Here is an 11775-nt window from a genome sequence, read left to right as displayed (position 1 = left end):
GTGGCTGAAAGTCTCCTTGCTATGGGAACTCTGCCAAACTGAAGTCTCTATCTGTCAAACCCAGCTCTGATGAAGAGAGCACCCTGTGAAATGCGTTAGCTTTTATCTCCCCTTTGGATTGACCTGCAACCCTGTGTAGATTATGGATATTTTATGCCTGTTTTACTGCTACTCTTGTGAGTATATTTCCAAAATAAAATAAAATTATTCATTGTTTATTGAGGTAATGCGCAAGGTTTGTGCACTCTCTCTTTTATCCCCTTCTACAATCAAGAAAGATGCAGGAATTCTTGCATCCGGCAGAAAACAATACATGGGTATGGGTATAACGCTCAACAGGTAAATGAGAAAACTGAAAAACAGGTATTGAAAAAAACGTAGAGGATAATGACAACAGGAGATACAAACAAAAAATATCAGAATACAAAGAGCTTCATGTCAATCTATATTAGGCTGGGGGTCATAGTATGGGTTAGGTATCTCGTGATCAGCTATGGTTAGTATGTAGCTGCTGCCTGAGGCAGCATGTAGAAAGGCAAGTAGGTGTGCTAAGTATGACCAGGTTATCCATAGGCTTGAAGAAAATTAAGAAAAAGAGGAGAAAAAAAAAACAAGGGGGGGAAGCGAGGAACAGGGACAAGAGGGTATGGGACAGAGAAGAGGGAGAGGGAAGGGGAAACAAGGAGTGATAGCATGTGGAGACATGGACTGGTATGGGCGAAGGGAAGAAATAGAGTAGTCAGAGAAAAGGGGGGTCAAAGGAAGAGAGGGAACAGGGGGGTAGCCCCAAGGGAAAGCTAGGTCCTGTGGTTGAAAGGGGACCTAAGAGCATAGGTGGACTCAACATGGATAAAGCAAGGAATCATCAAAGTCGGGAGGTAAACACCCAGGGTTTCCAAAGCCGTTCAAAAGTGCTCACTGTGTCTTGAATAACCGCCTCAAATTTAGCATGAACTAAGGCTCTCGTGATCCTACGTTTGACTTCCAGAATGTGGAGGTGAGGGGTTTTCCATGCAATAGCAATAGTTTGTTTTGCCGCAGTAGTAACTTGCAGGAATAGTTCAAAGTGCAAACGGGAGATACCTTGTGGCTTCCTATTTAACATGGAAGTGGTTGGATCTGTAGACAGAGTATAAGGGAGCATTGAGGAGAGGATACCGAAAACCTCCGCCCAGAAAATAGAAACCAGGGGGCAGTTCCAACAAATGTGATAATAAGTGCCAGGATCCAGGCAGCCTCGAAAGCAAGAGAAAGGGTAGGAGGGGAGGAATTTAGTTATCTGAGCGGGAACCATGTACCAGCACTTGAGTACTTTATAATTTGTTATTATTTGTTTCCAAGGTTACTATATTTTGTGATGCTGATTTAGTATACAACCATATATGCTCCCATTCTGGAGGGTCTAAAAGCAGGCCAAGGTCTCTCTCCCAACTCCTAACATAGGATATGCGTTAGGGTGGGGGTGGAGATAGAAGGTGGGTGTAAAGCCATACCTCGCCTGCGAGGATCACTTTTACATAGCCGTTCGAACTTGGTCATGGGTGGAGTAGTGGAGTCACTCCCTAGACTCTGGGCGAAGAAATATTTAACTTGTAGATAATGAAAGATCTCAGATCTCAGGAGGCCATAGGATTCACATAAATGAGCAAAAGACTTGAAAGTATCTGGAGTTGTTAAACTGTGAGCCCGCATAAGGTCTCTACAGGACCAATTGTGGAACAAGGAGGGGGAGGTCCAGGTTGGAGCGAATGTAGGGTTGCGGAGAAAAGACAGCATGGGGTTATGGGGGAGCGTAGAGCAAATCTCGTCTTGAGGGTATCCCAAAGGGATAAACTGTTCTTGGTGATTGGGTTTTTAATTGTGCGACGGTCTCGTGGGTGAAGCCATAGTAAATTTTCTACGGACAGCGAGTCACAGTCCACTGCTTCTAAAGCGACCCAGAGTGGGGTTTCGTATACTATGTGGTATTTAGGTAGCCAGGTGTGCCGCATGATAGTACTTAGTGAAGTTGGGGAGGCCTAGCCCTCCAGCCAGTTTAGATGAAAAGAGAGTGGTCTTAGCAATTCATGGTCTAACTTTGCCCCAGATATAGGATTGTGTTCTGCGTTGGAGAATTCTGAGGAAATGTGAAGGGACCGGTATAGGGAGAACTCTAAAAAGATAAAGAATTTTGGGAAGGATAGACATTTTAACGACAGTAATGCGCCCCAGCCACACCAAGGGTAGAGAGGACCAAGAGGACATGAGGTTGGTTAAATGTGTCAGCATAGGAGGATAATTAGAAGAGAACAGAGATGCTGGATCAGCGGTGAGTTTAATACCCAACAAAGGAAGGTGATGTGGGGCCCAAGAAAATGGGAGAGCATCGCGAAGATGTGCAAGAGTGGAGGAGGGGGCCAAGATATTCAGTGTCTGAGATTTTTGAGGGTTGATTTGGAGGCCGGATATAATTGAGAACCTGTCAAGGGTGGACACAAGGTTAGGGGCTGAGACAAGGGGGGAGGTCATAAACAGAAGGATATCATCAGCAAATAACGTTAATTTATGGTGGTGGGCCCCCAGTTCAAGCCCCCGGATATCTGGGTTATTACGTATTGATTGAGCTAGAGGTTCAATGGCTAGAGCGAAGAGAAGAGGGGATAGGGGGCAGCCCTGTCGTGTGCCGCGTTGAATAGGGAAAGGGTCAGATTTGTGCCCCGTATATTTCAAGCTAGCTGTAGGTAAGGTGTAAAGTGAGGATACCCAGGGTAAAAAATGTGGCCCAAAGCCCCATTTACACAGAGTGGATTGCAAATATGGCCAGGAGACCATGTCGAACGTTTTCTTAATGTCCAGCGACACATAACACGCTGGGATACGATGATTCCTAGCCGCATGGTCAAGTAGGATTGCACGCCGAACACCATCGCCGGCCTGTCTCAAGGGAATAAAACACACTTGGTCTTTGTGTATAAGGGAGCCTATGACCTTGTTCAAATGCATGGATAGGATTTTGAGAGGAGAAATGGGTCTGTAGTTGGACCAGAAGGTGTCGTCAGAGTTAGGCTTAGGTATCATGCTAATTATAGCTGAGAGGGAGTCTGGGCCTAGCACATGACAATTGAGTAGAGAATTGAACGCTTTGGCGAGAAGCAGGGCAAGAAGGCCCACAAAACGTTTATAGTAGGGGGCTGTAAAGGCATCAGGTCCAGGGCGTTGGATTTAAGAGATTTATTCACGATAACGATAATGTGGGAAGGTGAAGGTTAGAAAAGAGGACTTCGGCATTAAGTTCTACAAAGGGGGTTTTAGCTGAGTAGAGGTCTGCTAGGCGTTTCTGAAATAATCGGAGAGCATTGACTGGGTTAGTGGTATAGGTGTCAATGGAGGTTTTTACGCAAATGGCTTCCGTGGGCGATCGAGAGAGTCAAAGCAAGAAAAGTATCTGGCTTATTGGCTTTCATATGGTATTTGTGTCTGGATCTACATAGTGTTTTTTCGGCAGAGTTAGTTAGAAAGAGATCGAGCTCCAGGCGGGCTTTCTCATACAGTATGTCTGCTTATGTGCGTGGGAAGGATTGTTCTGGAAGTCTCTGTGGGAGTCGTGAAACGCAGTGTCCAGACGTCTATGGAGCAGTTGCCGCTCATTATTTAAGTAAGAAGCTTTGCTGATTAATACACCTCGCAGAACTGACTTGTGAGCTTCCCATAACGTAATGAGAATCATTAAGAATTCCATATTCCTTAATTGCAATCTCAACCTGGGCCCGGTGTGCAGGGTGGGCCAATTGGGTGTCATTAAGACACCAGGAAGAGTCCTTAGACCTAGGGATTAGAGAGGCTATTGTAGTAATGACAACGTTATGGTCCGTCCAGGAGCAAGGTTCAATTACAGAGGACAAAATAGTAGGTGAAGAACCTACCGTTAAAAAGATATGATCAATTCACGTGAAAGTGTTGTGCAGATGGGAAAAATGGGTATACTGCCTTCTAGCCGGGTTAGCTTCATGCCAGGTGTCTAGGAGAGAAAGTGTTGCTGAAGAAGGGTTTGGAAACTGCGTTTGGAGGGGCTGGTTAAATCTGAGACGGGATTTATCTAGGAATGGATAGATCACCTCATTGGAGTCCCCACAAACAAGCAAAGTGCCCTGTTTATGAGAGTCAATAACGGTCAAGAGATGGGAGAGAAAAAGGGTCGGGTTGCAGTTCGGAGCATAGTAGGATAACACAGTGGTTTCTGTATCTAAGAGGTGGCCAGAGAGTATGATATAGCTCCCTTCAGGGTCTTTGATTTCCGCTCGGGGGGTACAGGGAGTGGAACGGTGAAACGCTATAAGTACTCCCCTGAATTTCTTGTCAGCGGAAGCTGCATATATATGGAGAGGTACAAGCAGGTCAGGCCTGGAGCTGCAAACATAAGAGATCTGCACATTTGGATATTACCACAAGGTGAAGGTGGCTGGAGGAAGTGGAAATTGTCATATCCTACATGGAAAAAAGCACAAGATAATAACATACATATAGTTAGCTGATACAGGTGAGAGCCGAAAAGAGGCAGCCGTAGTGCCGAAAAGAGCCACCGCAGACGTCTCTCGGCCACAACCGAGTGCAATAACTTTACATAGCTGTAAATAAAGGATACATCAGAACAGCGGAGGGTGTAGAGAATCTACAAAACATTGTGTGTGTGCAAATAAACCTAACCAACGTGGGCAAAGCTGGTGAGTCTTGGTTAACCGACAAGGGGTCACAGAAGAGCTAGGCCAGGCAGTCCCTGAACTATAATCAGTCCATGGAATCAGAGGGATCCTGCACGGGTGAGGCAAAATGACCCCATTTGTTGGGAACTCGTGAATGAGATCCATCAGCAGAGGTGGAGGATTTCAGCAGAGAGCTGGAGGCTGATCTACATCGTGGGTGGTTTTCAGGAGGTGGAGATGAAGAGGGCTCCAGATGCAGTTCTTGAAGAATGGCCCAAAGGTCATCTGAAGATTTGTTGTGTGCTTGGCTCCTTGGCAGACAGAATGGGAATCCCCAAGTATAGGAGATACGGTGGTGTTGCAGAGTTATCAGTTGAGGTTTAAGTGCCTTGCGCTTAGAGATAGTCAGCTGCGAGAGATCAGTGAATAATTGGTAATTATATCCTTGAAAGATGAGGGAGTCCCGCCGTCGTGCTTCAGTTAGAAGTTGTTCTTTGGTGCGATAAAAATGCAACTTAGCAATGATATCTCTCAGTGGGCCCTCTGATTTTCATGTGACCAAAGCGCGATGGATTAGGTCTATTTCAAGACGTTCCAAGGGCATGGAAGGGGCTAATTCTTGAAAAGGGGCCTAGATGGTTGACTGGAGGTCTATGACTGTTTCAGGAATACCGCAAATCCTGATGTTGGAGCGTTTGGCCCTGATTTCATAATTTTCTAATTGAGGTTGCATGGTATAGTTTTCCTTTTTCAGTATTTCTAACTCCTTGGCATGAGTATTAATTGTGGTTTCCAAATCATCCGTTTTCAACTCCAGATCTGAAGTGCGGTGGCCTAATTCACAAATCACTTTAGAAAGACGATCAGTAATGTGATCTGATCTTTCAAACTGCTTCAGCAGGCCTGAATGTGTGGGAGTAGCGGGGTCCACGTTAGGAGAGGTCATGGACTCGAGGTCTAGGTCCGTGGTGATAGCAGCCTCCTGCACGCCAGCATGGGGAGCGTGGTGCACTAGGTGAGCCGGTCAGACCCGCACGGGAAGATAGAGGCGCCGCCATTTTGGACGAGGCCCGCTCGATACCATGTGGCTTATTTTTAGTCCCGGGTCCCCCTGCTACCATTCTAAATGCACCAGGAAACACAAATGCTCCAGCGCTTTGGGATGGACTCGTTGCAGGCTACAACCACATTAAGAATGTCCTGGAACATGCACACCTTGCTACCCTGAAATGGACCGGAGGAATCCAAATATACTGAATGAGGAAAGAACAAAGAGAGGGCCTAGTGCATTACCATAAAAAATGTCTAATAAGAAATAAAATAGGTGTTGTACTCACAAGCGAGAATAAAGTCAAGGCACATCATAAAAGACCAGCTGGGTCAACACCGCGCTGAATAACAGTCCGTCATGGGGAGTGTAGACATCCAATAGGCTGACGCGTTTCGAGGACTTGCCTCTTCCTCAGAGCCAGCTTTGGGACTTTTTAATATCACTGTGGACTGTCACTCAATATTTTACATATATTGATAATTAATGTCTAATTGTATCACTGGTATTATTCACCATTGGTTTTTCATGTTAATTACACCTTTTTGTGATATACATTTTATTTGTGTACACCATTGGTATTAGATCGGCTGGGTGTTTACTGGCTGATTTTTAACGCTTGATTGTATCACTGTTACCATCCACTATTGTTTTTTCATGTGAATCACACCTTTCTGCAATATAAAATTTATTTGTGCACAGTATTGGTTCTAGATGGTCTACCAGGCATTTACCGGCTGTTTTTTTCATTTTTTTCATTTACACCAGTGCATCTCTATTACTGTATGGTTTTGATTTATTTATTGATAGGGTATACTCACTCGCTCACTCACTCACTCACTGTGTGGGTATAGCACCATCTAGTTATTGGTGCTCTGTTGAGGGTTTATTATTTTATTTATCACATATATTTTTTGTTATTAGCCTTGATATAAGTGGGTGGTTACTCATGTATTTATATGCAATATCTATTTATTCAATTCATCTCATTGATCACTTTATACTTTTCTAGGCTTTATAGCGCAGCTCCAGCTATCATTTTTTATTTGCTATTTGATTGGTGGAACACTTTTGGTGTTTGCAGCTGTAGGTTAGTGTTATTTATTCTCGGGCAACGCATAATACTCCTTCCCATATTCTCCAAGATTTTATGTTCCCATCTAACTTGGGGAAATGAAATTAAAGCTCTAACATGTTGAGTTTTTTACCTTCTTGTAACAATGGAAAAAAGTACACACACTAGGGAACTCATTAAAGTCCTTGAACATTATAAGAACTTTAAAGTGGTTGTAAAGGCTGAAGTTGTTTTTTTTTTCATGCATTCTATACATGAAGGTAAACAAACCTGTGTGCAGCAGTTGTCCGGAGTCTCTCCCTCCTCATTGGCTGAGACAGCAGCGGGAGCCATTGGCTCCCTCTGTTGTCAATCACAGCCAGTGAGCCAATGAAGAGAGAGTGGGGGGTGAAGGCCAAGTCATGCTCTGTGTCTAAATGGACAGACAGAGTAGTGGCTTGGGAGTGAGCCTGCTCGGGTGCTTCCATAGCAAGCTGCATGCTTGGGGGGCACTCGGCAGGATGGAGGAGCCAAGAAGAGGAGGATCAGGGCTGCTCTGTGCAAAACCACTGAGTCAGTAAGTATGACATGTTTGTTATTGGAAAAAAATCAGCCTTTAATATCACTTTAATTTGTTTAATTCTCCAGAATGTAGAACATCCTCTCATCCAGGGATCGAGAAACTAGGGTTGCTAGTGGTTTCTTACGCATTGGCAGACTAACGTTCCACCTGATGGTGCCTGCTTAATTATGGGGTCACTCGGGAGAGCCAGAGGTGTGGGACTAGTGGAGCCTGTCCTGTTGTCTGTCAGATAAGTAACCTCTGACACCAATGTTAATTTTTAGATGTAAGAAGGGTATTTTGTTGCGCACCAGTGTAACAGGATATTCATTTAATCCACCACCTATGTAAGGGGCATTCTTCCTCCACTGGCCATGATTATAAGGGGTCCTTTTCTCACTGCTCATACATGTAAGGTACCGTTCTTCACTGTCTTTGTTACTTTTCTTCTTAATTATTAGCATCATTATTTGTTTCATTTTAACGTTTTGACAACTGATGAAAATTATTTTTCTATAAAGAGTAGGTGGTGTTAAAATTATCAGCCCTTAGTGTCAAAAACTACAGGTATGCCACCTGGTGCCACAAATATGCCACATTGTTTATTCTTTTAAGCTTTGTAATATCTATCATATCATTGTTAAGCAGAGATTACCTGAGACCTGAAGAGTTCTCTGGAGTGAAAAAGGTTAGGAAAGGCCGATATATATATATATACAGTCATGGCCGAAATTGTTGGCACCCTTGATATTTCTCCAGGAAATCATGTATTTCTCACGAAACGTATTGCATTAACACATGTTTTGCTATACACATGTTTATTCCCTTTGTGTGTATTGGGACAAAACAAAAAAAGGGAGGAAAGAAAGCAAATTCGACATAATGTCACACAAACCTCCAAAAATGGGCTGGACAAAAGTATTGGCACCCTTTCACAACTGCGGATAAATAAGAATGTTACAAGCATGTGATGCTCCTGTAAACTCACCTGGGGCAAGTAACAGGTGTGGGCAATATAGAAATCACACCTGAAAGCAGATAAAAAGGAGAGACGTTCACTTAACCTTTGCATTGTGTGTCTGTCTGTGCCACACTAAGCATGGACAACAGAAAGAGGAGACGAGAACTGTCTGAGGACCTGAGAACCAAAATTGTGGCAAAATATCAACAATCTCAAGGTTACAAGTCCATCTCCAGAGAACTAGATTTGCCTTTGTCCACAGTGCGCAACATTATCAAGAAGTTTGCAACCCATGGCACTGTAGCTAATCTCCCTGGTCGTGGACGGATGAGGAAAATTGATGAAAGATTGCAACGCAGAATAGTCCGGATGGTGGATAAGCAGCCCCAAACATGTTCCAAAGACATTCAAGCTGTCCTGCAGGCTCAGGGAGCATCAGTGTCAGCGCGAACTATCCGTCGACATTTAAATGAAATGAAACGCTATGGCAGGAGACCCAGGAGGACCCCACTGCTGACACAGAGACATAAAAAAGCAAGACTACAGTTTGCCAAAATGTACTTGAGTAAGCCAAAAGCCTTCTGGGAAAACGTCTTGTGGACAGATGAGACCAAGATAGAGCTTTTCGGTAAAGCACATCATTCTACTGTTTACCGAAAACGGAATGAGGCCTACAAAGAACAAAACACAGTACCTACGGTAAAATATGGTGGAGGTTCAATGATGTTTTGGGGTTGTTTTGCTGCCTCTGGCACTGGGTGCCTTGACTGTGTGCAAGGCATCATGAAATCTGAGGATTACCAAAGGATTTTGGGTCGCACTGTAGGGCCCAGTGTCAGAAAGCTGGGTTTGCGTCCAAGATCCTGGGTCTTCCAGCAGGACAATGACCCCAAACATACGTCAAAAAGCACTCAGAAATGGATGGCAAAGAAGCGCTGGAGAGTTCTGAAGTGGCCAGCAATGAGCCCAGATCTAAATCCCATTGAACACCTGTGGAGAGATCTTAAAATTGCTGTTGGGAAAAGGTGTCCTTCCAATAAGAGAGACCTGGAGCTGTTTGCAAAGGAAGAGTGGTCCAAAATTCCGGGTGAGAGGTGTCAGAAGCTTATTGATGGTTATAGGAAGCGACTGATTTCAGTTATGTTTTCCAAAGGGTGTGCAACCAAATATTAAGTTAAGGGTGCCAATACTTTTGTCCAGCCCATTTTTGGGGTTTTGTGTGACATTATGTCATATTTGCTTTTCTGCCTCTGTTTTATATTTGTTCCAATACATACAAAGGGAATAAACATGTGTATAGCAAAACATGTGTTAATGCAATACCTTTTTTGTGTGAAATACTTGATTTTCAGGAAAAATATCAAGGGTGCCAACAATTTCGGCCATGACTGTATATATATATATATATATATATATATAGTATAAAATGGGTAGATGCAAACCAAACCAGACAGTTTCTTAAACAGGTATACATGCTGAGTTTTTTTATTCATTCAATCAGTGGGTTGAAAAAAAAAATCACAGATGCCTGCATCAATATAAGTGATTTTGAAGCAGGGATCTCTCCTGCTGTGTCTTTGTATTTCTGACAGCAGGGACTCCCCCCCCCCACACACACACTAAAGCCTGAAAGCGCTGATAAAGTGTTGGTTTTCCAGCATGACAGGCCAACAGAAGCTGGTCACTAGATTGGCTTCTTTTGAACAGACAGCTGTACACATATACCGAAAATCAGGCGGTTTCTGCTGAACCAGCTGACTTTCGATATATGTATTTACTCAGCTTAAATGTGCAATTTATTGTGGTTAATTGCATTCTTCCTAGCCATAATTATTGAATTTGACTGACTGTGGTTTGCAATATTTGTCTTCCATATAAATATGAACCATTAGGCAGCAGATGGAACCTATCAGTTCTCAAATACCACTTTGGGCCGGTTCACACTGTAGAAACACAGTCCAAATGTGTTCTGGATGTGTTTCTGCATGCACATTTGTTTTTTCTTCATCTTAAGGGTCAATTCACACTAGATGCAGTCCAGTGCTTTTTTTTTCTGCATTAGGTTATATAGGTTCCAATGGCCTAGTTCACACCAGTGCGGACAGTTCCAGTGAATTCTAGAACATGCTGCATTTTTTCTGCACTGAACTCTACTGGAATGCAGCAAAATGCATCACAAATGCACTGGAACACACCTACATGCAAGCTCCTATTAACCATGAAGAAAAGAAGAGGGGAAAAATGCATTGGAATGCATCAAAAACGCGCATGCAGAAACGCATCTGGAACACATCCGGACTGCATTTCTATGGTGTAAACTGGCCCTAAATAGAGACATGTGCATTCCATTGTTTTTGGTGCGTATAGGTGCATTCTGGCGTGCACCAGTGCATTTTTTTTGTGTTTATCTGCATTCCAGTACAGTTCAGTGCAGAAAATAATGCAGCATGTTCTACTTTATTTTCTGCACTGCAACGTACTGGCACTCTGGGGTGAGCTAGATCATTGAAACCCATAGTATATAACCTACTGTCCATTCATTTTTTATGCAGGAAAATAATGCACTGGACTGTATCTGGTGTGAAGGGGCCCTTAGGCAGAGGCAAACACACTATTTGTGCAGTTTACAAAAGGGCCCTCTGGAGCCCAAGTAAGCTAGATGTTGGTGATTCTGAGACCCTCTTATGCTGTCATCTAGCATTCAAGAGCAGTATTTTCACCTTCCCTTTTGATTTACAGACTACTAATGACTCTATTTTCAATCAAATAAAATATAGCCATACCATTACTGCATATAGGCAAGTACAGTATGTAACTACTTGTACATTTCTGAATATACACATGACATCACAATTTCTGAGTGAAAAACATATTACATAGTTAGTCTGGCTGAAAAAAGAAAAACGTCCATCCAGTTCAACCATTAAAAAAAAAAAAGTTATAATCCTATACCCACAGTTGATCCAGAGGAAGGCAAAAACATCCAGCAAAGCATGATCCATCCAATATGCTCCTACAGAGGAAAAAATTCCTTCCTGATCCCCCCAGAGGCGATCGGATATTCTCTGGATCAACTTTACCTATAAATGTTAGTATCCAGTTATATTCTGTGTATCTAAGAAAGAATCCAGGCCTTTTTTGAAGCAATCCACTGAGCTGGCCAGAACCAACTCTTGAGGGAGTCTATTCCACATTTTCACAGCTCTCACTGTGAAGAAACCTTTCCATGTTTTTGGAGATTAAATTTCTTTTCCTCCAGACGTAAAGAGTGTCCCCTTGTCCTCTGTGATGACCTCAAGGTGAATAACTCTACACTGAGTTCACTATGTGAACCACTGATGTATTTATACATGTTGATCATATCCCCCCTTAATCTCCTCTTCTCAAGAGAGAATACATTCAGTTCCTCTAATCTTTCCTCATAGCTGTTCTCCTCCATGCCTTGTATCAGTTTGGTTGCCCTTCTCTGTA

This window comes from Staurois parvus, unplaced genomic scaffold, assembly GCF_062004578.1.
Source record: "Staurois parvus isolate SC_StPar_1 unplaced genomic scaffold, SC_StPar_1.0 ptg000165l, whole genome shotgun sequence".
NCBI classification, from domain to species: Eukaryota; Metazoa; Chordata; class Amphibia; order Anura; family Ranidae; genus Staurois; species Staurois parvus.
This window is presented reverse-complemented; position numbering follows the sequence as displayed.